Source organism: Pristiophorus japonicus, chromosome 3 (assembly GCF_044704955.1).
Source record: "Pristiophorus japonicus isolate sPriJap1 chromosome 3, sPriJap1.hap1, whole genome shotgun sequence".
NCBI lineage: Eukaryota > Metazoa > Chordata > Chondrichthyes > Pristiophoridae > Pristiophorus > Pristiophorus japonicus.
In genome coordinates this window covers 232,397,310-232,425,306 of record NC_091979.1, presented here as the reverse complement: position 1 = coordinate 232,425,306, position 27,997 = coordinate 232,397,310, and the positions used below count along the sequence as shown (strand labels likewise).

At 51.8% G+C, this 27,997-nt stretch overlaps 1 protein-coding gene across 3 annotated transcripts in view; it reads right to left on the bottom strand.

Moving 5' to 3' along the window:
* LOC139260163 (LIM domain-binding protein 1) overlaps positions 1 to 27,997 on the bottom strand; it is a 140,715-nt gene that overhangs the window by 24,640 nt on the left and 88,078 nt on the right. The window lies entirely within an intron of this gene.

Sequence of the window (27,997 nt, the reverse complement as noted above, 5' to 3'; positions counted from 1 at the left end):
CACCCTAATCTGGTAAAGTCTGCTCAGTCCATTGACAGCGCTTTTCACAATCTCAGGTCGTCTCAAAGCGCATTACAGCCAATGAAGCACTTTTTGGAGTGTAGTCACTGTTGTAATGTCAGCAGCCAATTTGTGCATAGCAAGTTCCCACAAACAGAAATGTGATAATGACCAGATAATCTGTTTTAGTGATGTTGATTGAGGAATAAATATTGGCCTCATGACACTGGGGAGAACTCCCCCCTGCTTTTCCTCAAAATAGTACCATAGGATCTTTTACATCCACCTTAGAAAGCAGACCTAAATTTAATGACTCATCTGAAAGATGGCACCTCCAACAGTGTAGCACTCCCTCAGTACTGCACTGGAATGCCAGCCTAGATTTTTGCACTTGAGTTTCTGGAGTGGGGATTTGAACCCACAACCTTCTGACTCAGAGGCAAGGGTGCACACCCACACAGCCACAGCTGACACTACGTTAGAACATCAGTTACAGAGAGGGGGCAGAGATGCTCCCTGGAGCTGGGGGAATTGCCCTTCCAGAGTTTCTGATGCATGGCAGTGTTCAAATTGGAGTGAATGTGTGTGCTGCACAGGTTGAGGGATGTTAGTGCTGAGGAGATATCAACATTTCTCCCTCAAACAACGTCACCAAAAACATTAACTAGTTAATGATCTCATATGTGATCAACTTGCTGTCATCAGACAAATGCAAGCTATGGTTGTTGATGGTGGTAAACAGTACCACTTGTGGGAGCTTTGTGGTACTGCAGTGCTTGGATATACAATATCGCACCAATAGACATCATTGTGGTATTACAGCTTAATCATAGGATCATAGAAACTTACAGCACAGGAGGCAATTCAACCCATCGTGTCTGTGCCAGCTCGTCAGAGAGCAGTTGTGCTTAGTCCCACATCATCACCTACATAACCCTGTAGGTTCCTCATCCTCAAGTACCCATCCAACTCCCTTTAAAAATGATTTATGGAATCAGCTTCCACCACCTTTTCAGGTAGAGCGTTCCAAATCCTGACAATTCAGTGATAAAAATTCTCATCTCCCGTCCAGATCTTTAAATCGATGACCTCTAGTTATTGACCCACTTGCCAGAAGGACTAATGTTTCTCTCTCTACTCTATCAAAACCTCTCATCACCTTGGAAACCTCTATTCGGTCACCTCTTAACCTTCTCTGTTCCAAGGAGAAGAGTCCTAACAGTCTATCAACCCTAGTAACATCAAGGTAAACCTCCTCTGTAACCTTTCTAAGACCTTTACATCTTTCCTGAAGTTTAGTGCCTAGAATTGTCCACAATATTCCAACTATTTATAAAGTTCTAACATGCTCTTTGCTTTCATATTCTATTCTGCTATTTGTAAATCCAGGTAACCCATATTCTTTTTTAACCACCTAATCAACTTGCCCTGCCACCTTTAAGGATTTGTGTATATGGACACCAAGATGTCTCTGTTCATCTACACTTTTCAAAATCGTGCCATTTACTGTCTTTCCAAATTAGTCCTCCCAAAGTGCATCACTTCACACTTCTCTGCATTGAACTCCATCTGCCACACTTCTGCCCATTTCACCATCCTGTCTATGTCATCCTGAAGCCTATACCTTTTCTCATCACTATCTACTACTTTACCAAGTTTCGTATCATCTTCAAACTTGATAATGCTGCTCCCTACACCCAAGTCGAGGTCATTTATAAAAATTGCAAAGAGTATTGGACCCAAAACTGACCCTTGGGGAACACCACTGCATAGCACTTCCAGTCTGAAAAACATCCCTCCACCATCACCCATTGCTTCTTGTCAACGAGCCAATTTTGTATCCATACAACTACTTCCCTTTCAATTCCATGGGCTTCCATCTTCTTATCCAATGCCTTCTGAAAGTCCATGTATAACAACATCTACTGCACTACATTGATCAACCTTCTCTGTTACCTCAATCAAGTTAATCAGACAAATCCATGCTGACTCTCCTTGATTAACCCATGCCTTTCCAAATGAAAGTTTATTTTGTCCCTGATAATGGTTTCCAATAACTTCCCCACCACCGTGAGGTTGACTGGCCTGTAGTTTCCTGGTTTATCCGTCTCCCCTTTCTTGAATAGAGGTATAACATTAGTAATCCTCCAGTCCTACAGCACTACTCCTGTATCCAATGAGGATTAAAAGATTGTGACCAATGCCTCTGCTATTTCTACCTTTGCTTCTTTCAGCTACCTGGGATGCATTTCAGTTATGCTAATCTTTTCAGTACATCTTCTCTATCTATTATCGTGTCCATAACTTCCCTCTCCTCTTTTAGTGTAACATTCACATCATCCGCTTCCTTTGTGAAGACAGATGCAAAGTACTCATTTAATACTTTAGCTTTGGGTGTGTACTCAAATTGGTAGGGCGTGACTGGTGGTGTCTCCCAGGAATCTGTTCCGGTGCCTAAGCTTTTCACTATATATATAAATGACTTAAGATGAAGTAATAGAGAGCCGTATGTCCAAGTTTCTGACTACACAAAGTTATGTGGGACAGTAAATAGTGTAGATAGGAGCAGAACGTTGCAAATGGACATTGATAGATGAAGTGAGGGGAAAAACTGTGGCAGATGGAGGTCAATGTAGGGAAATGTGAGGACATCACTTGGACCGGAGACAAGTAGATCCGAGCAGAGTTCAGTATTTTCCAAATGGTGAGAAGTTAAGATCAAATGTATTAAGACTATTTCGACATTGGGGCTGCACCATTACAATATGCCTATTCGTGGCGCTGCTGCAAATTCCAGAACTGCGGTACCACAAACTGCCGGCAGGTGGCGCCGCTGAACATTATTGATGCCAAGTCAGCAGCACCGCCATCAGGGGCTTTGAGGTATTGCAGCACATTGCTGATGATCTTAAATCCTGTAGCGGTCAATTTTAATATCCCTTTGTATAGACGTGTACAGAACATTAATTTTGAAACACACGAATTTGGAAAGCGGGCCAAGAGTATCCAGGATTACTTTTATATAAATCCAGGGAATTATCAGAAAACTGCATTTCTTCCATCTCCCACTACATTTGCTACACTCCAGTCCCAGGCTGAGTGGAACACTGAACAAACCATTGCTAGGCTTTTGCGTAAATTTGTCAATCACCAGCTCTGTGACAGCAGGCCTCAGTGTCTTGCTCTGACTTTTAGAATGGAAGGGTGGGGCCCTGTAACCTGGTCTGTGCTAAATCAGTCCCAGGGCAGTGGGACAGGTGTGAAATCGGCCGCTGGGCTACGAAAGACAGGAATCAGGCAGGGGTCCCTCTTTGGACTGTCTTCCAATGACGGCCCCCTATTGGAAAGCGCAAGCATGTGAATAGTGGGTGCTGAGAGTCCGACTTGGTAGTGATGGCTCTCACAGTCAAATAGCCTGTAGATACTCTTTGTCTCGGCTTTTTGATGAAGAATGGGTGAGGTAGCAAAAGGTATCTTGTGTCTGTTGAACAGTATCCCAGCACGAGTAAGTGCATTCGGAAGAGCTGGAGAAGCTTGACCAAGAATATAAATATATGTACAGATGCCTGGGACTGATTACACCCTGCACTCTGAAGGCTACAACTTATTCATATACTAGCTGGCGGTAGGAAGTACTTAGAGACACGTGCTTTGAAGATATTGCCAATGGCATGCTGGATTGAGGTTCTCCTGCTTGGGAATAAGCAAGCGTTTCCACACAGTGGAGACATGATGACCAGCAGAAATTCAGCACCCAGGGAAACAGCGCATTTCTTGGCGGTTCAATATCCCAATCACCAATTCCATTAAAGCCAGAAACTCTCCTATGCCCCATTAACCTACCTATGATTGAGTTTGATCTGACAAACTGCGTTACTCTCTCAGTTCGACAATTGACTCCTTACCTTAGAGTTCAATTGTTTGTTCAAATACGATGTTTGACCGGTTTATATATAGACAATTGCATGTAGGCTGAACTCTAATTGCGGGGTTCGGTGGTTTATATATAGAATAACGTATAACCGGGAGTAAGTTACAGGCTGAAATCTAATCGAGGGATTCGGGGGTCTATATATAGAATAACAGATACCCGGCAGTGAGTTACAGGCTGAAATCTAATCGAGGGGTTCGAGGTTCTATATATAGAATAACGGATACCTGGGAGTGAGTTACAGGCTGGAATCTAATCGAAGGGTTCGGGGGGTTTATATATAGAATAACAGATACCCAAGAGTTAGTTACAGGCTGTAATCTAATCAAGAGGTTCGGGGGGTTTATATATAGAATAACAGATAGCCGGGTGTGAGTTACAGGCTGGAATCTAATCGAGGGGTTCGGGGGGTTTATATATAGAATAACGGATACCTGGGAGTGAGTTACAGGCTAGAATCTAATCGAGGGGTTCGGGGGGGGGTTTATATATAGAATAACGGATACCTGGGAGTGAGTTACAGGCTGGAATCTAATCGAGGGGTTCGGGGGGTTTATATATAGAATAACAGATACCTGGGAGTGAGTTACAAGCTGGAATCTAATCCGTGTCACTAAACCACATTCCATATCACCCTGTATCGCTACTGGCGCTGTGTATCGCTACATTTCAATTTCACCGTGCTAGGTTTGCGAATTGCATGGTTCCACAAGTTTCTACAGAGAAGCCTGCAAAGTTCCAGAATTTTCCAGATGTACTTAACTTAAACGTTTTGTCATTTATTTATCTATTGTCCCCTCTTTTGTCCGTTCCCTCTGACTCCAGGCACCACACACCCCTACACACTGCCAGGCGAGTAACCCACCTGCTCCCCGCACGCCCACCAATGTCACTCTCAAACCCGAGATTCAGCCATCACCAAAACACCGCATTCATAGAATCATAGATATTTACAGCACGGAAGGAGGCCATTTTGGCCCATCATGTCCGTGCCGTCCGACAAAGAGCTATCCAGCCTAATACCACTTTCCAGCTCTTGGTCCGTAGCCCTGTAGGTTACAGCACTTCAAGTGCACATCCAATTACTTTTTAAATTGTGGTGAGGGGTTCTGCCTCTACCATCCTTTCAGGCAGCGGTTCCAGACCCCACCACCCTCTGGGTGAAGAAATTTCCCTTCATATCTCCTCCAAACCTCCTCCCAATCACTTTAAATCTATGCCTCCTGGTTGTTGACCCCTCTGCGAAGAGGAACAGGTCCTTCCTATCCACTCTATCCAGACCCCTCATAATTTTATAGACCTCAATCAGGTCTCCCCTCAGCCTCCTCTGTTACAAAGAAAATACCCCCAGCCTATCCAACCTTTTCTCATAGCTAAAATTCTCCAGTCCAGGCAACATCCTGGTAAACCTCCTCTGCACCCTCCCTAGTGCAATCACATTGTTCCTGTAATGTTAGGGGGGGCGGGGGGGCGGGAGAGGAACTGTACCCCAGCCAAACACCGTCAAGTGAGAAAAATATTGGGAATGAAAATAAAGCAATGCAGCTCCTGGCATAGGGTGATAACACAAATAACAAAGTGGGTAGTTTAAAGGGAAGTTGTAGCCCTCTGAGACATGGGGCGAATTATCTCTCGGTCGGGCACATTAGCCTCATACCTCTGAGCCCAGGGCCAGGAGAAACACGACAGCCTCAAGTGTCTGCTGCATTTCCACCGGTTTCCAGTGGGAACGAACATTCGGAACAAAACAGCCGGTCTTTATTTCCTGGCAGTGTTCAACTGCCTCGGGAGGTTGAATCCCGCTCTCGCACTTTCCCTCCCTCCGCTGTGACAATAATTCGCTCGGATTGCCGGTTTCCGAATGTTGAAATCGGGAATTGCCCGTGTGTGGAAGCTCAGGCAGGGGGTCACGGCTGGCACAGTGTGTCTCAGAATAGCTTCACCGCTGAACAACACCAACAGTAAAGAGCCATCCCCACAGCCAGCAGGACATCCCCAGCCCCTCACAAACATCATCATCATCATAGGCAGTCCCTCAAAGCGAGGATGACTTGCTTCCGCGCCAAAAAAGGGGTGAGTTCACAGGTGTTTCAATGAACGACCTAATATTCCAGGTCCTGAACTACATGCTGAAGGGTGGAAGATGCCTGTGCGTGGATTGTTTTAACGTGTGGTGGCCATTGCACATCAGCCACCACACGGGCTCGACAGAGCTGGGTCTTGGTCCAGTGGCAAGGATTACCCAAGACAACTGGAGACCAGCTCTGCTGCATAGTCCTAATGCGCACACATATCACAGTGTGGGCTGGCCTGTGCTGCCCCTCGGCCCTCACTTCCTCTGGGCCCCAGATTCACGCCTCGCCTGAGCCCCGGTCACTTCCCTCTACGGACTCTTGCCGCTCCGTCGCCCCCCCCTGCTGTGCCTGCCCGCACTGCAATCAGTGACCTGGCTTCGCAGTCGTCGCCCTCCTGCAGCAGCACGCGCTGCTCTCTCCAATGGCCCTGGCCTGCTGATGGTTATGTAGGCCGGGACCGCGTCGATTTCCGGGACGGGCTGCCGCACGCTCTCCCTCCAATGACCCCGGCCTGAGCTGAGCTACACCGTGAAAGCAGACGCAAGCATAGATTGGGGGAGGAGAGCATCGGGTTCGAATCTGTGCTGCCTCTCACAGTCAAATATTGTGCTGACACTCCCTGCCTAGGCTTATCCATCAACAATGGCTTCTTGTGAGGACAAATAGAGGTCAGTCAGTGGACCACTGAGAGTCAGTGTGCATCGGACCCGTACCCCAGTGAGAGTCAGTGTGCATCGGACCCGTACCCCAGTGAGAGTCAGTGTGTGTGTGGGACCCGTACCCCAGTGAGAGTCAGTGTGTGTGTGGGACCCGTACCCCAGTGAGAGTCAGTGTGTGTGGGACCCATTCCCCAGTGAGAGTCAGTGTGTGTGAGACCCGTACCCCAGTGAGAGTCAGTGTGTGTGGGACCCATTCCCCAGTGAGAGTCAGTGTGTGTGGGACCCGTACCCCAGTGAGAGTCAGTGTGCATCGGACCCGTACCCCAGTGAGAGTCAGTGTGCATCGGACCCGTACCCCAGTGAGAGTCAGTGTGCATCGGACCCGTACCCTAGTGAGAGTCAGTGTGTGTGGGACCCATTCCCCAGTGAGTGTCAGTGTGTGTCGGACCCGTACCCCAGTGAGAGTCAGTGTGCATCGGACCCGTACCCTAGTGAGAGTCAGTGTGTGTGGGACCCATTCCCCAGTGAGTGTCAGTGTGTGTCGGACCCGTACCCCAGTGAGAGTCAGTGTGTTTGCTACTGTACCCCAGTGAGAGTCAGTGTGTATGGGACCCATACCCCAATGAGAGTCAGTGTGTGCGGGACCCTTACCCCAGAGAGAGTCAGTGTCTGTGGAACCCGTACCTCAGAGAGAGTCAGTGTGTGTGGAACTGTACCCCAATGAGAGTCTGTGTGTGTGGGACCCGTACGTCAGTGAGAGTCAGTGTCTGTGGAACCCATACGTCTAGCCCCATGAGTTGACTGAGGCAGGGCAGAGCCAGTGAATAGTAGGCAGCAGGTTGTAGTTGGATATTACAGCCCCTGAGGGGTTAGGGGTGGGAGGTGATTGGGACCATGTATATTTATATTTATATTTATATAAGAGCGAAGGATGGCAGCAGATGGCCAGGGTAGAGCTCCATCTCAATTATCAGATTTAAACACCTCCCTGGCCCTAATAGTGGGTGCATTTTCCACCCCTAAAATCCGTGCTGCAAGGGCAGCTACCTGGGCCCACTGCCCATCCCCCAATCAAGACTGATTTTCCAGATCGACCTTCCAACCGGACCTTCTCTTTTCACTCCCCACTGGACATGCACTTGACGGCATGCGATGAGCCTCCAACCACAGGTCTGGGCCCTACCTTTCCTCTTCACCCTCATGTTCGGCCCTCCATCCCTCTGGCGATGTTCGGGCCTCCATCTCTCCGGCGCTGTCCTGGCCTTCCTTCGGCCGCTGGTCAAACTCAACTGCGGAGCCCCTGGTGAGCACGTGGTGTACACAATGGCTGCGGCCACTTTGACCTCCTCCTTCCACGAAGTGGATCTCTGGCCATCCCAATGCTTCCCTCAAATCTCTCACCCCTACCTTCCACGCCTCGGAACTCTCACCATCTCACCGAAGTGTGCTGCTCAGCGCTAAGTTTACTGCTCGCATGCCACTAGGCAACAAGACCCATACTGTAGTGCTTGGTCTCCAGTCATCTTGGACCCCCTTGCCACTGGACCAAGACCTTGCTCTGCTAAGCCCGTGTGGTAACCGGTGTGCAATGGCCACCCCACGTTAAAAGAACTCACGTACAGGCATCTTCCACCCTTCAAGATGCACCCCTACTTGACAACCACTACAGTGACAGACGATAATTGGGTCTGTGGTGGACCTGTTGGTCAAGATCACGGCTTGGAGCAGGCGGAGGATGGTGACAAACTTTTGGAAGCAGCCGAAACGGAAGAGGAGGCTCCATAGTCCCTCACGGTTGACAGTGTCAAAGGCATTTGTGAGGTCAAAGAAGGCCATGTACAGCAGTGGTGAGGTTGGGGGCAGCACCAAACAACAAATTCGGGATGCGTGCAACAAACGTACAGCAGTTATCATGGACAACTTTAATCTACATATTGATTGGGCTAACCAAACTGGTAGCAATGCGGTGGAGGAGGATTTCCTGGAGTGCATTAGGGATGGTTTTCGAGACCAATATGTCGAGGAACCAACTAGAGGGCTGGCCATCCTAGACTGGGTGATGTGTAACGAGAAAGGACTAATTAGCAATCTTGTTGTGCGAGGCACCTTGGGGAAGAGTGACCATAATATGGTAGAATTCTTTATTAAGATAGAGAGTGATACAGTTAATTCAGAGACTAGGGTCCTGAACTTAAGGAAAGATAACTTCGATGGTATGAGACGTGAATTGGCTAGAATAGACTGGCGAATGATACTTAAAGGGTTGACGGTGGATAGGCAATAGCAAACATTTAAAGATCACATGGATGAACTTCAACAATTGTACATCCCTGTCTGGAGTAAAAATAAAATGGGGAAGGTGGCTCAACCGTGGCTAACAAGGGAAATGAGGGATAGTGTTAAATCCAAAGGGAGAGGCATATAAAAGCAGAAAAAGCAGCAAACCTGAGGACTGGGAGAAATTTGGAATTCAGCAGAGGAGAACAAAGGGTTTAATTAGGAGGGGGAAAATAGAGTATGAGAGGAAGTTTGCTGGGAACATAAAAACTGACTGCAAAAGCTTCTATAGATATGTGAAGAGAAAAAGATTAGTAAAGACAGACGTAGGTCCTTTGCAGTCAGAATCAGGTGAATTTATAATGGGGAACAAAGAAATGGCAGGCCAACTGAACAAACACTTTGGTTCTGTCTTCATGAAGGAAGACACAAATAACCTTCCGGAAATACTAGGGGACCGAGGGTCTAGCGAGAAGGAGGAACTGAATGAAATCCTTATTAGTCAGGAAATTGTATTAGGGAAATTGATGGGATTGAAGGCCGATAAATCCCTAGGGCTGATTGTCTGTATCCCAAAGTACTTAAGGAAGTGGCCCTAGAAATAGTGGATGCATTGGTAATCATTTTCCAACACTCTTATCGACACTGGATCAGTTCCTATGGACAGGGTAGCTAATGTAACACCACTTTTAAAAAAAGGGAAGAGAGAAGACCGGTTAGCCTGACATCAGTAGTGGAAAAAAATGTTGGAATCAATTATTAAAGATGAAATAGCAGCGCATTTGGAAAGCAGTGACAGGATCGGTCCAAGTCAGCATGGATTTATGAAAGGGAAATCATGCTTGACAAATCTTCTGAAAATTTTTGAGGATGTAACTAGGAGAGTGGACAAGGAAGAATTAGTGGGTGTGGTGTATTTGGACTTTCAAAAGGCTTTTTTCAAGGTCCCACACAAGAGATTGGTATGAAAAATAAACCATATGGTAATAGGGGTAATGTATTGACGTGGATAGAGAACTGGTTGGCAGACAGGGAGCAGGGAGTCGGGATAAACGGGTCCTTTTCAGAATGGCAGGCAGTGACTCGTGGGGTGCCGCAGGGCTCAGTGCTGGGACCCCAGCTATTTACAATATACATCAATGATTTAGATGAAGGCATTGAGAGTAATATCTCCAAGTTTGCAGATGACACTAAGCTGGGTGGCGGTGTGAGCTGTGAGGAGGATGCTAAGAGGTTGCAGAGTGACTTGGACAGGTTAGGTGAGTGGGCAAATGCATGGCAGATGCAGTATAATGTGGATAAATGTGAGGTTATCCACTTTGGTGGCAAAAACATGAAGGCAGACTATTATCTGAATGGCAGCAGATTAGGAAAAGGGGAGGTGCAACGAGACCTGGGTATCATGGTACATCAGTCATTGAAAGTTGGCATGCAGGTACAGCAGGCGGTGAAGAAGGCAAATGGCATGTTGGCCTTCATAGCGAGGGGATTTGAGTATAGGAGCAGGGAGGTCTTACTGCAGTTGTACAGGGCCTTGGTGAGGCCTCACCTGGAATATTGTGTTCCGTTTTGGTCTCCTAATCTTACTATTGAGGGAGTGCAGTGAAGGTTCACCAGACTGATTCCCGGGATGGCAGGACTGACATATGAGGAGAGACTGGATCGACTGGGCCTGTATTCACTGGAGTTTAGAAGAATGAGAGGGGATCTCACAGACAGATATAAAATTCTGTTGGGACTGGATAGGTTTGATGCAGGAAGAATGTTCCCGATGTTGGGGGAGTCCAGAACCAGGGGTCACAGTCTAAGGATAAGAGGTAAGCCATTTAGGAACAAGATGAGGAGAAACTTCTTCACTCAGAGAGTTGCTAACCTGTGGAATTCTCTACTGCAGAGAGTTGTTGATGCCAGTTCGTTACATATATCAAGAGGGAGTTAGATATGGCCCTTACGGCTAAAGGGATCAAGGAGTATGGAGAGAAAGCAAGAAAGGGCTACTGAGGTGAATGATCAGCCATGATCTTATTGAATGGTGGTGCAGGCTCGAAGGGCCGAATGGCCTACTCCTGCACCTATTTTCTATGTTTCTATATCCCAGTGACAGTCAGTGTGTTTGGAACCCATACCCCAGTGAGAGTCAGTTTGTGTGGAACTGTACCCCAGTGTGGGTAATGTGTGTTGGACCCGTACCCCAGTGACAGTCAGTGTGTGTGGGACCCATACCCCAGTGAGCGTCAGAGTGTGTGTGGGACCCATAGTCCAGTGAGAGTCAGTGTGTGGGACACGTACCCCAGTGAGAGTCAGTTTGTGTGGGATCTGTACCCCAGTGAGAGTCAGTGTGTGGGACACGTACCCCAGTGAGAGTCAGTTTGTGTGGGATCTGTACCCCAGTGAAAGTCAGTGTGTGTGGGTTCTGTACCCCAGTGAGAGTCAGTGTGTGTGTGGGACCCATGACCCAGTGAGAGTCAGCGTGTGTGGGACCCGTACCCCAGTGAGAGTCAGTGTGCGTGGGACCCGTACCCGAGTGAGAGTCAGTATATGTGGGACCCGTACCCCAGGAAGAGTCAATGTGTGTGCGACCCGTACCCCAATGAGAGTTAGAGTGTTTGGGTCCCATACCCCAGTGAGCGTCAGTGTGTGTGGGACCCATACCCGAGTAAGAGTCAGTGTTTGTGTGACCTATAAATCAGTGAGAGTCCGTGTGTGTGGGACCAGTACCTTCGTGAGAGTCAGTGTATGCGGAACCCGTACCCAAATTAGAGTCAGTGTGTGGGACCCGCACCCCAGTGACAGTCAGTGTGTGTATGGGACCCGTAAGCCAGTGAGAGTCAGTCTGTGTGGGACTCGTACCCCAGTTGATAGTCAGTGTGTGTGGGATCTGTACCCCAGTGAGAGTCAGTGTGTGTGGGACCCGTACCCCAGTGAGAGTCAATGTGTGTGGGACCCCTACCCCAATGAGCATCAGTGTGTGTGGGATTTGTGCCCAAGTGAGAGTCAGTGTGTGTGGGATATGTTCCCCAGTGAGAGTCAGCGTGTGTGTGGGACCCGTACCCCAGTGAGAGTCAGTATATGTGGGACCCGTACCCCAGTGAGAGTCAGTGTGTGTGGGACACGTACCCCAGTGAGAGTCAGTGTGTGTGGGACCGGTACCTCAGTGAAAGTCAGTGTATGTGTGGGACATGTACCCCAGTGAGAGTCAGTGTGTGTGTGGGACATGTACCCCAGTGAGAGTCAGTGTGTGGGACCCATACCCCAGTGAGAGTCAGTGTGTGTGTGAGACCCATAGCCCAGTGAGAGCCAGTTTGCATGGGACCCGTACCCCAGTGAGAGTCGGTGTGCGTCTGGGACCCATACCCCAGTGAGAGTCAATGTGTGTGGGACCCATACCCCAGTGAGCGTCAGTGTGTGTGGGACCCATACCCGAGTAAGAGTCAGTGTTTGTGTGACCTATAAATCAGTGAGAGTCCGTGTGTGTGGGACCAGTACCTTAGTGAGAGTCAGTGTATGCGGAACCCGTACCCAAATTAGAGTCAGTGTGTGGGACCCGCACCCCAGTGACAGTCAGTGTGTGTATGGGACCCGTAAGCCAGTGAGAGTCAGTCTGTGTGGGACTCGTACCCCAGTTGATAGTCAGTGTGTGTGGGATCTGTTCCCCAGTGAGAGTCAGTGTGTGTGGGACCCGTACCCCAGTGAGAGTCAGTATATGTGGGACCCGTACCCCAGTGAGAGTCAGTGTGCGTGGGACCCGTAGCCCAGTGAGAGTCAGTATATGTGGGACCAGTACCCCAGTGAGAGTCAGTGTGTGTGGGACACGTACCCCAGTGAGAGTCAGTGTGTGTGGGACCGGTACCCCAGTGAGAGTCAGTGTGTGTGGGACCAATACCGCAGTGAGCGTCAGAGTGTGTGACACCCGTAACCCATTGAGAGTCAGTGTGTGTGGGACCCGTACCCCAGTGAGAGTCAGTGTGTGTGGGACCCGTACTCCAGTGAGAGTCAGTGTGTGTGGGACCCGTACCCCAGTGAGAGTCAGTGTGTGTAGGAGCCATACCCCATGGAGAGTAATTGTGTGTGGGATCCGTACCCCAGTGGGAGTCCATGTGTGTGGGACCCGTACCCCAGTGAGAGTCAGTGTATGTGGAACCCATACCCCAGTGAGAGTCAGTGTGTGTGGGACCCATACCCCAGTGAGAGTTGGTGTGTGTGTGGGACATGTACCCCAGTGAGAGTCAATGTGTGTGGGACCCATACCGCAGTGAGAGTCTCTGTGCGTGGGACCCGTACGCCAGTGAGGGTCAGTGTGCGTGGGACCCATACCCCAGTGAGAATCAGTGAGTATGTGGGACCCGTACCCCTGTGAGAGTCAGTGTGTGTAGGACCCGTACAACAGTGAGAATCAGTGAGTGTGGGATCTGTATCCCAGTGATAGTCGGTGTGTGGGACACGTACCCCAGTGAGAGTCAGTGTGTGTGGGACCCATACCCCAGTTATAGTCAGTGTATGTGTGGGACCCGTACCCCAGTGAGAGTCAGTCTGTGCAGGACCCATACCCCAGTGAGAGTCAGTGTGTGTGGGACCCGTACCCCAGTGGGAGTCCATGTTGTGGGACCTGTACTCGAGTGAGAGTCAATGTATGTGGAAACCATACCACAGTGAGAGTCAGTGAGTGTGGGACATAAGAACATAAGAAAATAAGAATTAGGAACAGGAGTAGGCCATCTAGCCCCTCGAGCCTGCTCCGCCATTCAATAAAATCATGGCTGATCTGGCCGTGGACTCAGCTCCACTTACCCGCCCTCTCCCCGTAACCCTTAATTCCCTTATTGGTTAAAAATCTATCTATCTGTGACTTGAATACATTCAATGAGCTAGCCTCAACTGCTTCTTTGGGCAGAGAATTCCACAGATTCACAACCCTCTGGGAGAAGAAATTCCTTCTCAACTCTGTTTTAAATTGGCTCCCCCATATTTTGAGACTGTGCCCCCTAGTTCTAGTCTCCCCTACCAGTGGAAACAACCTCTCTGCCTCTATCTTGTCTATCCCTTTCATGATTTTAAATGTTTCTATAAGATCACCCCTCATCCTTCTGAACTCCAACAAGTAAAGACCCAGTCTACTCAATCTATCATCACAGGGTAACCCCCTCATCTCCGGAATCAACCTAGTGAATCGTCTCTGTACCCCCTCCAAAGCCAGTATATCCTTCCTTAAGTAAGGTAACCAAAACTGCATGCAGTACTCCAGGTGCAGCCTTACCAATACCCTATACAGTTGCAGCAGGACCTCCCTGCTTTTGTACTCCATCCCTCTCGCAATGAAGGCCAACATTCCATTCGCCTTCCTGATTACCTGCTGCACCTGCAAACTAACTTTTTGGGATTCATGCACAAGGACCTCCAGGTCCCTCTGCACCTCAGCATGTTGTAATTTCTCCCCATTCAAATAATATTCCCTTTTACTGTTTTTTTTCCCAAGGTGGTGACCTCACACTTTCCGACATTGTATTCCATCTGCCAAACCTTAGCCCATTCGCTTAACCTATCCAAATCTCTTTGCAGCCTCTCTGTGTCCTCTACACAACCCGCTTTCCCACTAATCTTTGTGTCATCTGCAAATTTTGTTACACGACACTCTGTCCCCTCTTCCAGGTCATCTATGTATATTGTAAACAGTTGTGGTCCCAGCACCGATCCCTGTGGCACACCACTAACCACCGATTTCCAACCCGAAAAGGACCCATTTATCCCGACTCTCTGCTTTCTGTTCGGCAGCCAATGCTAATACATTTCCTCTGACTCCGCATACCTCTATCTTCTGCAGTAACCTTTTGTGTGGCACCTTATCGAATGCCTTTTGGAAATCTAAATAAACCACATCCATCGGTACACCTCTATCCACCATGCTTGTTATATCCTCAAAGAATTCCAATAAATTAGTTAAACATGATTTCCCCTTCATGAATCCGTACCCTAGTGAGAGTTGGTGTGTATGTAGGACATGTACACCAGTGAGAGTCTGAGTGTGTGGGACCCATACCCCAGTGTGAGTCAGTGTGTGTGGGACCCGTACCCCAGTGAGAGTCTGAGTGTGTGGGACCCATACCCCAGTGTGAGTCAGTGTGTGTGGGACCCGTACCCCAGTGAGAGTCAGTGTGTGGGACACGTACCCCAATGAGAGTCAGTGTGTGTGGGATCCATACCCCAGTGAGAGTCAGTGTGTGTGTGGGACCCATAGTCCAGTGAGAGTCAGTGTGTGGGACACGTACCCCAGTGCGAGTCAGTTTGCGTGGGATCTGTACCCCAGTGAGAGTCAATGTGTGTGGGATCTGTACCCCAGTGAGAGTCAGTGTGTGTGTTGGACCCATAACCCAGTGAGAGTCAGTGTGTGTGGGACCCGTACCCCAGTGAGAGTCAGAGTGTTTGGGTCCCATACCCCAGTGAGCGTCAGTGTGTATGGGACCCATACCCGAGTAAGAGTCAGTGTTTGTGTGACCTATAAATCAGTGAGAGTCCGTGTATGCGGAACCCGTACCCAAATTAGAGTCAGTGTGTGGGACCCGCACCCCAGTGACAGTCAGTGTGTGTGGGATCTGTACCCCAGTGAGAGTCAGTGTGTGTGGGACCCGTACCCTAGTGAGAGTCAATGTGTGTGGGATCCCTACCCCAATGAGCATCAGTGTGTGTGGGATTTGTGCCCAAGTGAGAGTCAGTGTGTGTGGGATATGTTCCCCAGTGAGAGTCAGCGTGTGTGTGGGACCGGTAGCCCAGTGAGAGTCAGTGTGTGTGGGATATGTTCCCCAGTGAGAGTCAGTGTGTGTGTGGGACCGGTAGCCCAGTGAGAGTCAGTGTGTGTGGGACCCGTAGCCCAGTGAGAGTCAGTATATGTGGGACCCGTACCCCAGTGAGAGTCAGTGTGTGTGTGACACGTACCCCAGTGAGAGTCAGGGTGTGTGGGACCCGTACCCCAGTGAGTGTCAGTGGGTGTGGGACCCGTATCCCAGTGAGTGTCAGTGTATGTGAGACCGGTACCCCAGTGAGAATCGGTGTGTGTGGGACCGGTACCCCAGTGAGAGTCAGTGTGTGTGGGACCCATACCGCAGTGAGCGTCAGAGTGTGTGACACCCGTAACCAATTGAGAGTCAGTGTGTGTGGGACCCGTACCCCAGTGAGAGTCAGTGTGTTTGGGACCCGTACCCCATTGAGAGTCAGTGTATGTGTGGGACCCGTACCCCAGTGAGAGTCCATGTGTGTGGGACCCGTACCCCATTGAGAGTCAGTGTATGTGTGGGACCCATACTCCAGTGAGAGTCACTGTGTGTGGGACCCATAAATCAGTGAGAATCAATGTGTGTGGGACCCGTACCCCAGTGAGAATCCTTGTGTGTGGGATTCGTACCCTAGTGAGAGTCAGTGTATGTGGAACCTGTATCCAAATGAGATTCAGTTTGTGTGGGACCCGTACCCCAGTGAGAGTCAGTGTGTGTGTGAGCATGTACACCAGTGAGAGTCAGTGTGCGTGGGACCCGTACCCCAGTGAGAGACTTTGTGTGCGTGGGACCTGTACCCCAGTGAGAGTCTGAGTGTGTGTGACCCGTACCCCAGAGAGAGTCAGTGTGTATGGGACCCGTACCCCATTGAGTGTCAGTGTGTGTGGGACCCGTACCCCAGTGAGAGTCAGTGTGTGTTGGACCTGTACCCCAGTGAGAGTCAGTGTGTGTGTGGGACCCATACCCCAGTGAGAGCCAGCGTGTGTGGGACCGGTACCCCAGTGAGAGTCAGTGTGTGTGTGGGACATGTACCCCAGTGACAGTCAGTGTGTGTGTGGGACATGTACCCCAGTGAGAGTCAGTGTGTGTGTGGGACCCATACCCCAGTGAGAGTCAGTGTGTGTGTGAGACCCATAGCCCAGTGAGAGTCAGTTTGCGTGGGACCCGTACCCCAGTGAGAGTTGGTGTGTGTCTGGGTCCCATACCCCAGTGAGAGTCAATGTGTGTGGGACCCATACAGCAGTGAGAGTCTGTGTGTATGGGACCCGGAAGCCAATGAGGGTCAGTGTGTGTGTGGGACCCGCACCCCATTGAGAGTCAGTCTGTGTGGGACTCGTACCCCAGTGATAGTCAGTGTGTGTGGGATCTGTACCCCAGTGAGAGTCAGTGTGTGTGGGACCAGTACCCCAGTGAGAGTCAATGTGTGTGGGACCCCTACCCCAATGAGCATCAGTGTGTGTGGGATTTGTGCCCAAGTGAGAGTCAGTGTGTGTGGGATATGTTCCCCAGTGAGAGTCAGCGTGTGTGTGGGACCGATAGCCCAGTGAGAGTCAGTGTGTGTGGGACCCGTACCCCAGTGAGAGTCAGTGTGTGTGGGACCCGTATCCCAGTGAGAGTCAGTGTGTGAGTGGGAATCGTACCCAAATTACAGTCAGTGTGTGTGGGACACACACCCCATTGAGAGTCTGTGTGCGTGGGACCCATACCCCAGTGAGATTCAGTGTGTGTGGGACCCGTACCCCAGTGAGAGTCAGTGTGCATGGGACCCGTACCCCAGTGAGAGTCAGTGTGTGTGGGACCCGTACCCCAGTGAGAGTCAGTGTGCATGGGACCCGTACCCCAGTGAGAGTCAGTGTATATGGGACCCGTACCCCAGTGAGAGTCAGTGTGCGTGGGACCCGTACCGCAGTGAGAGTCAGTGTATATGGGAACCGTACCCCAGTGAGAGTTTCAGTGTGTGTGACCTATACCCCAGTGAGAATCAGTGAATGTGGGACCCATAACCCAGTGAGTGTCAGTGTGTGTGGGACCCGTACCCCATTGAGAGTCAGTGTATGTGTGGGACCCGTACCCCAGTGAGAGTCCATGTGTGTGGGACCCGTACCCCAGGAAGAGTCAATGTGTGTGGGACCCGTACCCCAATGAGAGTTAGAGTGTTTGGGTCCCATACCCCAGTGAGCGTCAGTGTGTGTGGGACCCATACCCGAGTAAGAGTCAGTGTTTGTGTGACCTATAAATCAGTGAGAGTCCGTGTGTGTGGGACCAATACCTTAGTGATAGTCAGTGCATGCGGAACCCGTACCCAAATTAGAGTCAGTGTGTGGGACCCGCACCCCAGTGACAGTCAGTCTGTGTGGGACTCGTACCCCAGTTGATAGTGTGTGTGGGATCTGTACCCCAGTGAGAGTCACTGTGTGTGGGACCCATACCCCAGTGAGAGTCAATGTGTGTGGGATCCCTACCCCAATGAGCTTCAGTGTGTGTGGGATTTGTGCCCAAGTGAGAGTCAGTGTGTGTGGGATATGTTCCCCAGTGAGAGTCAGCGTGTGTGTGGGACCGGTAGCCTAGTGAGAGTCAGTGTGTGTGGGACCCGTAGCCCAGTGAGAGTCAGTGTGTGTGGGACCCGTACCCCAGTGAGAGTCAGTGTGTGTGGGACACGTACCCCAGTGAGAGTCAGGGTGTGTGGGACCCGTACCCCTGTGAAGGTAAGTGCGTGTGTGACCCGTACTCCAGGGAGAGTCAGTGTGTGTGGGACCCGTACCCCAGTGAGTGTCAGTGGGTGTGGGACCCGTATCCCAGTGAGAGTCAGTGTATGTGAGACCGGTACCCCAGTGAGAATCGGTGTGCGTGTGACCGGTACCCCAGTGAGAGTCAGTGTGTGTGGGACCCATACCGCAGTGAGCGTCAGAGTGTGTGACACCCGTAACCCATTGAGAGTCAGTGTGTGTGGGACCCGTACACCAGTGAGAGTCCATGTGTGTGGGACCCGTACCCCAGTGAGAGGCAGTGTGTGTGGGACCCATACTCCAGTGAGAGTCACTGTGTGTGGGACCCTTACCCCAGTGAGAGTCAGTGTATGTGTGGGACCCATACCCCAGTGAGAGTCAGTGTGTGTGTGACCCATTAATCAGTGAGAATCAATGTGTGTGGGACCCGTACCCCAGTGAGAGTCACTGTGTGTGGGACCCTTACCCCAGTGAGAGTCAGTGTATGTGTGGGACCCATACCCCAGTGAGAGTCAGTGTGTGTGTGACCCATTAATCAGTGAGAATCAATGTGTGTGGGACCCGTACCCCAGTGAGAGTCAGTGTGTGTGTGGACATGTACACCAGTGAGAGTCAGTGTGCGTGGGACCCGTACCCCAGTGAAAGACTTTGTGTGCGTGGGACCTGTACCCCAGTGAGTGTCAGTGTGTGTGGGACCCGTACCCCAGTGAGAGTCAGTGTGTGTGGGACCCGTCTCCGAGTGAGAGCCAGCATGTGTGGGACCCGTATCCCAGTGAGAATCGGTGTGTGTGGGACCCGTAGCCCAGTGAGAGTTGGTGTGTGTCTGGGACCCATACCCCAGTGAGAGTCATGTGTGTGGGACCCATACAGCAGTGAGAGTCTGTGTGTATGGGACCCGGAAGCCAATGAGGGTCAGTGTGTGTGTGGGACCCGCACCCCAGTGAGAGTCAGTGTGTGTGGGACCCGTACCCCAGTGAGAGTCAGTGTGTGTGGGACCCGTATCCCAGTGAGAATCGGTGTGTGTGGGACCGGTACCCCAGTGAGAGTCAGTGTGTGTGGGACCAATACCGCAGTGAGCGTCAGAGTGTGTGACATCCGTAACCCATTGAGAGTCAGTGTGTGTGGGACCCGTACCCCAGTGAGAGTCAGTGTGTGTGGGACCCGTATCCCAGTGAGAGTCAGTGTGTGAGTGGGAATCGTACCCAAATTACAGTCAGTGTGTGTGGGACACGCACTCCATTGAGAGTCTGTGTGTGTGGGACCCGTACCCCAGTGAGATTCAGTGTGTGTGGGACCCGTACCCCAGTGAGAGTCAGTGTGCGTGGGACCCGTACCCCAGTGAGAGTCAGTGGGTGTGGGACCCGTACCCAGTGAGAGTCAGTGTGCGTGGGACCCGTACCCCAGTGAGAGTCAGTGTGCGTGGGACCCGTACCCCAGTGAGAGTCAGTGGGTGTGGGACCCGTACCCAGTGAGAGTCAGTGTGCGTGGGACCCGTACCCCAGTGAGAGTCAGTGTGCGTGGGACCCGTACCGCAGTGAGAGTCAGTGTATATGGGAACCGTACCCCAGTGAGAGTTTCAGTGTGTGTGACCTATACCCCAGTGAGAATCAGTGAATGTGGGACCCATAACCCAGTGAGTGTCAGTGTGTGTGGGACCCGTACCCCATTGAGAGTGTGTATGTGTGGGACCCGTACCCCAGTGAGAGTCAGTGTGTGTGGGACCCGTACCCAAGTGAGAGTCAGTGTGTGTGGGACCCGTACCCCAGTGAGAGTCTGTATGTGTGGGACCCCTACACCAGTGAGAGTCAGTGTTTGTGGGACCCTTACCCCAGTGAGAGTCAGTGTATGTGTGGGACCCATACCCCAGTGAGAGTCTATGTGTGTGTGACCCATAAATCAGTGAGAATCAGTGTGTGTGGGTCCCGTACCCCAGTGAGAGTCAGTGTGTGTGTGGGCATGTACCCCAGTGAGAGTCAGTGTGCGTGGGACCCGTACCCCAGTGAGAGACTTGGTGTGCGTGGGACCTGTACCCCAGTGAGAGTCAGTATGTGTGGGACCTGTACCCCAGTGAGTGTCAGTGTGTGTGGGACCCGTACCCCAGTGAGAGTCAGTGTGTGTGGGACCCGTACCCAAGTGAGAGTCAGTGTGTGTTGGACCTGTACCCCAGTGAGAGTCAGTGTATGACTGGGACCCATACCCCAGTGAGAATCAGTGTGTGTGTGACCCATAAATCAGTGAGAATCAGTGTGTGTGGGTCCCGTACCCCAGTGAGAGTCAGTGTGTGTGTGGGCATGTACCCCAGTGAGAGTCAGTGTGCGTGGGACCCGTACCCCAGTGAGAGACTTTGTGTGCGTGGGACCTGTACCCCAGTGAGAGTCAGTGTGTGTGTGACCCATAAATCAGTGAGAATCAGTGTGTGTGGGACCCGTACACCAGTGAGAATCCATGTGTGTGGGATTCGTACCCTAGTGAGAGTCAGTGTATGTGGAACCTGTACCCAAGTGAGAGTCAGAGTGTGTGAGACCCGTACCCCATTGAGAGTGAGTGTATGTGTGGGATATGTACCCCAGTGAGAGTCAGTTTAAGTGGGACACGTACCCGAGTGAGAGTCAGTGTGTGTGGGACCCGTACCCCAGTGAGAGTCAGTGTGTGAGTGGGAATCATACCCAAATTACAGTCAGTGTGTGTGGGACACGCACCCCAGTGAGAGTCAGTGTGTGTGGGACCTGCACCACAGTGAGAGTCAGTGTGTGTGGGACCCATACCCCAGTGAGAGTCAGTTTGCGTGGGACCCGTACCCCAGTGAGAGTTAGTGTATATGGGAACCGTACCCCAGTGAGAGTTTCAGTGTGTGGGACCCATACGCCAGTGAGCGTCAATGTATGTGGAATCCGTACACAAATGAAAGTCAGTGTGTGTGGGACCCCTACACCAGTGAGAGTCAGTGTGTGTGGGACCCTTACCCCAGTGAGAGTTAATGTATGTGTGGGACCCATACCCCAGTGAGAGTCAGTGTGTGAGTGACCCATAAATCAGTGAGAATCAGTGTGTGTGGGACCCGTACCCCAGTGAGAATCCATGTGTGTGGGATTCGTACCCTAGTGAGAGTCAGTGTATGTGGAACCTGTACCCAAATGAGATTCAGTGTGTATGGGACCCGTACCCCAGTGAGAGTCAGTGTGTGTGTGGGCATGTACCCCAGTGAGAGTCAGTGTGTTTGTGGGACCCATACCCAAGTGAGAGTCAGTGTTTGTGGGACCCATTCCCCAATGAGCATCAGTGTGTGTGGATTTGTGCCCAAGTGAGAGTCAGTGTGTGTGTGGGACCCATACCCCAGTGAGAGTTTGAGTGTGTGTGACACGTACCCCAGTGAGAGTCAGTGTGTGTGGGACACGTATCCCAGTGAGAGTCAGTGTGTGTAGGACCCGTACCCCAGTGAGAGTCAGTGTGTGTGTGACCCATAGATCAGCGATAGTCAGTGTGTGTGGGACCCGTATCCCAGTGAGAGTCGGTGTGTGTGTGGGACCCGTACCCAGTGAGAGTTTGAGTGTGTGTGACACGTACCCCAGTGAGAGTCAGTGTGTGTAGGACCCGTACCAGAGTGAGAGTCAGTGTGTGTGTGACCCATAGATCAGCGATAGTCAGTGTGTGTGGGAACCGTACCCCAGTGAGAGTCAGTGTGTGTGTGACCCATAGATCAGCGATAGTCAGTGTGTGTGGGAACCGTACCCCAGTGATAGTCAGTTTGTGTGGGAGCCGTACCCCAGTGAGAGTCAGTGTGTGTTTGACCCATACCCCAGTGAGAGTCAGTGTGTGTGGGACCCGTACCCCAGTGAGAGTCAGTGTGTGTGGGACCCGTAACCCAGTGAGTGTCCTTGTGTGCGGGTCCCGTATCCCAGTGAGAGTCAGTGTATGTGTAGGACCCATACCCCAGTGAGAGTCAGTGTGTGTGGGACCCGTATCCTAGTGAGAGCCAGCGTGTGTGGGACCCGTACCCCAGCGCGCGTCGGTGTGTGTGGGACCGGTACCCCAGTGAGAGTCAGTGTGTGTGTGAGACATGTACCGCAGTGAGAGTCAGTGTGTGTGGGACCCGTACCCCAGTGAGAGTCAGTGTGTGTGGGATCCATACCCCAATGAGCATCAGTGTGTGTGTGATTTGTGCTCAAGTGAGAGTCAGTGTGTGTGGGATCTGTTCCCCAGTGAGAGTCAGCATGTGTGTGGGACCGATAGCCAGTGAGAGTCAGTGTGTGTGGGACCCGTACCCGAGTGAGAGTTAGTATATGTGTGACCCGTACCCCAGTGAGTGTCAGTGGGTGTGGGTCCCGTACCCCAGTGAGCGTCAGAGTGTGTGAGACCCGTACCCCATTGAGAGTGAGTGTATGTGTGGGATATGTACCCCAGTGAGAGTCAGTTTAAGTGGGACACGTACCCGAGTGAGAGTCAGTGTGTGTGGGACCCGTACCCCAGTGAGAGTCAGTGTGTGAGTGGGAATCGTACCCAAATTACAGTCAGTGTGTGTGGGACACGCAGCCCAGTGAGAGTCAGTGTGTGTGGGACCTGCACCACAGTGAGAGTCAGTGTGTGTGGGACCCATACCCCTAGTGAGAGTCAGTGTGCGTGGGACCCGTACCCCAGTGAGAGTTAGTGTATATGGGAACCGTACCCCAGTGAGAGTCAGTGTGTGTGTGACCCATACCCCAGAGAGAGTCTATGTGTGTGGGACCCATATGCCAGTGAGAGTCAATGTATGTGGAATCCGTACCCAAATGAAAGTCAGTGTGTGTGGGACCCCTACACCAGTGAGAGTCAGTGTGTGTGGGACCCTTACACCAGTGAGAGTTAATGTATGTGTGGGACCCATACCCCAGTGAGAGTCAGTGTGTGTGTGACCCATAAATCAGTGAGAATCAGTGTGTGTGGGACCCGTACCCTAGTGAGAATCCATGTGTGTGGGATTCGTACCCTAGTGAGAGTCAGTGTATGTGGAACCTGTACCCAAATGAGATTCAGTGTGTGTGGGACCCGTACCCCAGTGAGAGTCAGTGTGTGTGTGGCATGTACCCCAGTGAGAGTCAGTGTGTGTGTGGGACCCATACCCCAGTGAGAGTCAGTGTGTGTGGGACCAGTATCCTAGTGAGAGCCAGCGTGTGTGGGACCCGTACCCCAGCGCGAGTCGGTGTGTGTGGGACCGGTACCCCAGTGAGAGTCAGTGTGTGTGTGGGACATGTACCCCAGTGAGAGTCAGTGTGTGTGGGACCCATACCCCAGTGAGGGTCAGTGTGTGTGGGATCCATACCCCAATGAGCATCAGTGTGTGTGGATTTGTGCCCAAGTGAGAGTCAGTGTGTGTGTGGGACCCATACCCCAGTGAGAGTTTGAGTGTGTGTGACACGTACCCCAGTGAGAGTCAGTGTGTGTAGGACCCGTACCCCAGTGAGAGTCGGTGTGTGTGGGACCCGTACCCCAGTGAGAGTCAGTGTGTGTGGGACACGTACCCCAGTGAGAGTCAGTGTGTGTGGGACCCGTACCCTAGTGAGAGTCAGTGTGCGTGTGGGACCCATACCCAAGTGAGAGTCTGTGTGTGTGCGACCCGTACCCCAGTGAGAGTCAGTGTGTGTGGAAACCATACCTAAATGAGATTCAGTGGGTGGTACCCGTACCCCAGTGAGAGTCAGTGTGTATGTGGAACCCGTACCCCAGTGAGAGTCAGTTTGTGTGTGGGAAATGTACCCTATTGAGAGTCAGTGGGCGTGGAACCCGTACCCCAGTGAGAGTCAGTGTGTGTGTGGGACCCATACCCAAGTGAGAGTCTGTGTGTGTGCGACCCGTACCCCAGTGAGAGTCAGTGTGTGTGGAAACCATACCTAAATGAGATTCAGTGGGTGGTACCCGTACCCCAGTGAGAGTCAGTGTGTGTGTGTGACCCATGAATCAGTGAGAATCAATGTGTGTGGGACCCGTACCCCAGTGAGAATCAGTGTGTGTGGGACCCGTACCCCAGTGAGAGTCAGTGTGTGTGTTGGACCTGTACCCCAGTGCGAGTCAGTGTGTGTGGGACCCGTACCCCAGTGAGAATCCTTGTGTGGGATTCGTACCCTAGTGAGAGTCAGTGTATGTGGAACCTGCACCCAAATGAGATTCAGTGTGTGTGGGACCCGTACCCCAGTGAGAGTCAGTGTGTGTGTGGGACCTGTACGCCAGTGAGAGTCTGAGTGTGTGTGACCCGTACCCCAGTGAGAGTCAGTGTATGTGGGAGCCGTACCCCAGTGAGAGTCAGTGTGAGTGCGACCCGTACCCCAGTGAGTGTCAGTGTGTGTGGGACCCGTACCCAAGTGAGAGTCAGTGTGTGTTGGACCTCTACCCCAGTGAGAGTCAGTGTGTGCTGGATCTGTACCCCAGTGAGAGTCAGTGTGTGTGGGACCCGTATCCTAGTGAGAGCCAGCGTGTGTGGGACCGGTACCCCAGTGAGAGTCAGTGTGTGTGTGGGACATGTACCCCAGTGAGAGTCAGTGTGTGTGTGGGACACGTACCCCAGTGAGAGTCATTGTGTGTGTGGGACCCTTACCCCAGTGAGAGTCAGTGTGTGTGTGAGACCCGTATCCCAGTGAGAGTCAGTGTATGTGAGACCCGTACCCCAGTGAGAATCGGTGTGTGTGGGACCGGTACCCCAGTGAGAGTCAGTGTGTGTGGGACCCATACCGCAGTGAGCGTCAGAGTGTGTGACACCCGTAACACATTGAGAGTCAGTGTGCGTGGGACCCGTACCCCAGTGAGAGTCAGTGTGTGTGTGGGACCCATACCCCAGTGAGAGTCAGTGTGTGTGGGACCCGTATCCTAGTGAGAGCCAGTGTGTGTGGAACCCATACCCCAGTGAGAGTCAGTGTGTGCTGGATCTGTACCCCAGTGAGAGTCAGCGTGTGTGGGACCCGTACCCCAGCGCGCGTCGGTGTGTGTGGGACCGGTACCCCAGTGAGAGTCAGTGTGTGTGTGAGACATGTACCGCAGTGAGAGTCAGTGTGTGTGGGACCCGTACCCCAGTGAGAGTCAGTGTGTGTGGGATCCATACCCCAATGAGCATCAGTGTGTGTGTGATTTGTGCTCAAGTGAGAGTCAGTGTGTGTGGGATCTGTTCCCCAGTGAGAGTCAGCATGTGTGTGGGACCGATAGCCAGTGAGAGTCAGTGTGTGTGGGACCCGTACCCGAGTGAGAGTTAGTATATGTGTGACCCGTACCCCAGTGAGTGTCAGTGGGTGTGGGTCCCGTACCCCAGTGAGCGTCAGAGTGTGTGAGACCCGTACCCCATTGAGAGTGAGTGTATGTGTGGGATATGTACCCCAGTGAGAGTCAGTTTAAGTGGGACACGTACCCGAGTGAGAGTCAGTGTGTGTGGGACCCGTACCCCAGTGAGAGTCAGTGTGTGAGTGGGAATCGTACCCAAATTACAGTCAGTGTGTGTGGGACACGCAGCCCAGTGAGAGTCAGTGTGTGTGGGACCTGCACCACAGTGAGAGTCAGTGTGTGTGGGACCCATACCCCTAGTGAGAGTCAGTGTGCGTGGGACCCGTACCCCAGTGAGAGTTAGTGTATATGGGAACCGTACCCCAGTGAGAGTCAGTGTGTGTGTGACCCATACCCCAGAGAGAGTCTATGTGTGTGGGACCCATATGCCAGTGAGAGTCAATGTATGTGGAATCCGTACCCAAATGAAAGTCAGTGTGTGTGGGACCCCTACACCAGTGAGAGTCAGTGTGTGTGGGACCCTTACACCAGTGAGAGTTAATGTATGTGTGGGACCCATACCCCAGTGAGAGTCAGTGTGTGTGTGACCCATAAATCAGTGAGAATCAGTGTGTGTGGGACCCGTACCCTAGTGAGAATCCATGTGTGTGGGATTCGTACCCCAGTGAGAGTCAGTGTGTGTGTGGCATGTACCCCAGTGAGAGTCAGTGTGTGTGTGGGACCCATACCCCAGTGAGAGTCAGTGTGTGTGGGACCAGTATCCTAGTGAGAGCCAGCGTGTGTGGGACCCGTACCCCAGCGCGAGTCGGTGTGTGTGGGACCGGTACCCCAGTGAGAGTCAGTGTGTGTGTGGGACATGTACCCCAGTGAGAGTCAGTGTGTGTGGGACCCATACCCCAGTGAGGGTCAGTGTGTGTGGGATCCATACCCCAATGAGCATCAGTGTGTGTGGATTTGTGCCCAAGTGAGAGTCAGTGTGTGTGTGGGACCCATACCCCAGTGAGAGTTTGAGTGTGTGTGACACGTACCCCAGTGAGAGTCAGTGTGTGTAGGACCCGTACCCCAGTGAGAGTCGGTGTGTGTGGGACCCGTACCCCAGTGAGAGTCAGTGTGTGTGGGACACGTACCCCAGTGAGAGTCAGTGTGTGTGGGACCCGTACCCTAGTGAGAGTCAGTGTGCGTGTGGGACCCATACCCAAGTGAGAGTCTGTGTGTGTGCGACCCGTACCCCAGTGAGAGTCAGTGTGTGTGGAAACCATACCTAAATGAGATTCAGTGGGTGGTACCCGTACCCCAGTGAGAGTCAGTGTGTATGTGGAACCCGTACCCCAGTGAGAGTCAGTTTGTGTGTGGGAAATGTACCCTATTGAGAGTCAGTGGGCGTGGAACCCGTACCCCAGTGAGAGTCAGTGTGTGTGTGGGACCCATACCCAAGTGAGAGTCTGTGTGTGTGCGACCCGTACCCCAGTGAGAGTCAGTGTGTGTGGAAACCATACCTAAATGAGATTCAGTGGGTGGTACCCGTACCCCAGTGAGAGTCAGTGTGTGTGTGTGACCCATGAATCAGTGAGAATCAATGTGTGTGGGACCCGTACCCCAGTGAGAATCAGTGTGTGTGGGACCCGTACCCCAGTGAGAGTCAGTGTGTGTGTTGGACCTGTACCCCAGTGCGAGTCAGTGTGTGTGGGACCCGTACCCCAGTGAGAATCCTTGTGTGGGATTCGTACCCTAGTGAGAGTCAGTGTATGTGGAACCTGCACCCAAATGAGATTCAGTGTGTGTGGGACCCGTACCCCAGTGAGAGTCAGTGTGTGTGTGGGACCTGTACGCCAGTGAGAGTCTGAGTGTGTGTGACCCGTACCCCAGTGAGAGTCAGTGTATGTGGGAGCCGTACCCCAGTGAGAGTCAGTGTGAGTGCGACCCGTACCCCAGTGAGTGTCAGTGTGTGTGGGACCCGTACCCAAGTGAGAGTCAGTGTGTGTTGGACCTCTACCCCAGTGAGAGTCAGTGTGTGCTGGATCTGTACCCCAGTGAGAGTCAGTGTGTGTGGGACCCGTATCCTAGTGAGAGCCAGCGTGTGTGGGACCGGTACCCCAGTGAGAGTCAGTGTGTGTGTGGGACATGTACCCCAGTGAGAGTCAGTGTGTGTGTGGGACACGTACCCCAGTGAGAGTCATTGTGTGTGTGGGACCCTTACCCCAGTGAGAGTCAGTGTGTGTGTGAGACCCGTATCCCAGTGAGAGTCAGTGTATGTGAGACCCGTACCCCAGTGAGAATCGGTGTGTGTGGGACCGGTACCCCAGTGAGAGTCAGTGTGTGTGGGACC